Below are 3,425 nucleotides of genomic sequence, written 5' to 3'. Positions count from 1 at the left end.
CCACTCTTCTCTAGCACCTGCTAGGAGAAAAAAAAAATGGTGCTATAGAGGTTTCTGTTAAGCCTTTAGTTTTAAAACACATTAGTCCACTTGGCGATTAATGGGAGGCATCTTCTGGATTTGAGAATGCTATCCTGAACACCTTTTGACAGGAAAAATAAAGTTTTAAACTTTTACCTATAGAAGATTTCTTGTTCACTGTCTGCATAAGTGTTCACTGAGCTTTCACAGTAGATGTGCTTTAGGAGAGACATGAGAAATAGCAACAATTTATATTGCAGTGCTGGCTACAAATGCTGAAGCTTAAAGTTATTCTTCTGTTTAAAAGCTCCTTATTGATTCTTCTTTTATGTCACTTACTAAATAAACACTATCTAAGGTATAACATAAATACTGTGTGAAAGAACAAGCTAATGTTAGTACAATGATGCAGAGAAAGGATGAAATAAAGCTAAAAGTCATCCAGTAACAGCAATAAGCAATTATAGGAAGGAATAAAAATACCTCCATTGTGTTGTAAAATCATGTCTGCATGGAGCTACATATTAGAATAGTCACCTTCCTCACTTATGCTTTGTTGTATATTCTTTTCTGTCTCGGAACTGGCCTAGGACTTCAGTAGCTGATGTTCATGTGTGCTTACCGTGGGTAGTGATTGGTCCAGAGCTTTTTCCATATAATTAGCTTTTGTGCAGCATGGCTCTCATGCTCTTACATTCAAACCTGCTTGTTAAGGAATCTGCATAATTTGCATTTCTAGAAGTGTTCTTAATTAATAGCTTACCGTAATACTGAATTATTGCAAATTCAGTGAATGTATTCTTTTCTCTCGAGATAAAAGATAACTTTCTATGCTTCTTTGCACTTCCTTAATTCAGGTATGAGTCAAGGAGCTTGACTATCCTAGGAGCTTCTCTAAATGAGAACTACACTTAGGTAAATTCAGGTATTAAAAGAACATGTATAGCTATTTTCACCCTGAAAGCCAAGCAGCTTCTCTTGATTTAGCCACTGTCACTTTGGCTTCATTTAAACTAAAAGGAGCTATAGTTCTGTATGAGGTTGCGTACCCATCTGAAACTAATTGTGTAACTTCTTCATGTAATTTTGAACTTTTTGGTTTAGATAAAGTCCCTAAGAAGAACTTAGACAATACATCACTGCTAGTATTGAATTCCCTTCATGGTGCATATAAAAGTATTCCTCATATTGAGCCAGCTGACTTCCACTACTATATTGTTGGATACAAATGTTCATCAGGCACCTACAAAACATCAAGTAACTTCACAAACACTGAATTTCAATAGTCTAAGAAGTACATAATACTTTATTTTGTACTAGGTAACCAGCATATGCATCTTCTGCAGTCCAATCTAATGCCGTTTAAGCAGTGACAGCATTAAGCAGGATGAGACTAAAAGAAAGTTAGTGGTAAATTAGTAATATGCTTATTACAGCTTATAATGTTACGTGGGCATTTTGCTGCAGCTTGTAGCAAGAAGCACATCAGTTGTATCATAAGCTGTAGAAATAAATTTCGTATGTTATTCCTAAGAGAGAAATTTCTAAATGTAATATAGCAAATGCTTTTAAAATATGCTACACCATCTAGTTATGTGACAAAATAGTATCCTTTTGTTACAACATAGAGAGTAGGAAAACAAATCCAGAAATCACCTTTATTTCAGCATGTCCTTGCTTTATCCTCAGGGTTTTGAGTGTATACGTACAGTTAACACAAACATAACAGCTGGTTTTGTCTAACAAAATAACGACAACTTTTATCAGATGCAAGGGCCCAGCTTCCTGCTAGATATCTCTAGGAGTGAAAATAACCTAATTCTGGGAACAATTAACCAGTTTTTGAACATGTACTGTTTTGATGGGTGATATCGATAACAAGTATGCATTTACACAATGTAAAAGTATGTGGCAGCAATCGTGGTTTCTAGGTCATTTAGGAGACTCCAGTAAATCAAGGAACCATGGTCAAGACTTCTCTGAGTGTAAAACCCTAAATATTGGATTTTCAAGTCAGCTGAAGAAACAGTAATCTTTTGTGTAACTGATGTATATACTTGCGGATGTAACAGACTTGAAGTTCTAACAAGTGTGAGACGTTATCTAAATGCAAATACAAGAAAGCTGTAGTTACTGGCTAAGTATAAACACAATCATATTGACCTTCTGTGTTTCTTCCTCCTGCATTTGTAGCCGAACTGAGGCACAGGAAATTGCTGGTAGATCTCAACATGAAACTCAATTCAGATATCAAGGCCTTTATACAAAACCACTACTTTCATCTCATGTGGCGTGCCTTGATTTTGGAAGAAGTAATGCCTATGCTTACTAGGAAATATGCTTTAAACTTCTTCTACAACAGGGTCACTCAGCAGCGACAGTGTAAATAGGCCAGGAGTGCTCCCACCTCTGCATTAGCCCAAAGCCTGGCTACAGCCTCCTCAAGGCCAGGCTGGACGGGCCCTTGGGCAGCCTGGTCTAGTGGGATGTCCCTGCCCGTGGCAGGGCGGCTGGAGATGGATGATCTTTAAGGTCCCATCCAATCCAAACTGTTCTGTTCTGTTCTATTCTATTCTAGCCTCAGTACCTGGCTGGCTGAGTGCAGCTGAGCTCTTCGAAAGAGTAAGAGAGCAGCTCGCTCATAGCCCTGCGAGCCTTTCATTACTTAAAGAAAACAATCCCGAAGTCGTGCATAACTCCAGTTCTGAAAACTGAAATAAAACAACCACAATAAACAAATAAACAAAACCCGGAAACCGGTTTGGTTCTGGAAAAGATCAAAACTGCGTGACTCCCCCCTTAGGGGAGACCCAGGACACGACGCTCCCGCTCCCCCCCCAAGCCTGCCGAGCAGCTGCACCCGCCCCGGGGAGACGGGCTGGGGGCGCAGTACAGAGAGGCGCGCTGCCCGGGGGAGCAGCTCCGGGGCAGAAGCAGCTGAGGGGAGTCGCCACAACCCTATTGCCAAGCAGGGGACGCGGCCAAGGGACGCCCCGCGCTCCCCCTCCACGCGCCGCCGCGATACCCGCCCCATACAACCCCGCTGCGGCGGCCGCTCCGCGCAGGCGCCGCAGGGCGCCGCTAGGGGGCGGGGACAAATCCCGGCGCCCGCCGGTGGGCTGCACCACTGCACGGCATGGGGGTGGCGAAGAAAGAATTTCCTCCAAGAATTCCTTTATGAGGACTCCTCCCTGGCTCCTTCCCTGTCAGCGCGTGTGATTGTGGAAGAAGACCAGGACAAGCAGGCGCCTGACGCTGCTCGCTCTCGCGCGTCCTACCCGCCCCTATCTCTCTCTCGCTCTCCCCCCCCGGCGGCGGGGGATTGGGCCCGCCCCGCCCGCTGGCTCCCCCCGCCGCGGATGGTCGGGTCCGCTCGCACTGCCCGCGGCCCGGCGTCGCGAGTT

The sequence above is a fragment of the Cuculus canorus genome, chromosome 3, assembly GCF_017976375.1.
Source record: "Cuculus canorus isolate bCucCan1 chromosome 3, bCucCan1.pri, whole genome shotgun sequence".
Lineage (NCBI taxonomy): Eukaryota > Metazoa > Chordata > Aves > Cuculiformes > Cuculidae > Cuculus > Cuculus canorus.
The sequence above is the reverse complement of the archived record's forward strand: the minus strand, read 5'-3'. Positions refer to the sequence as shown.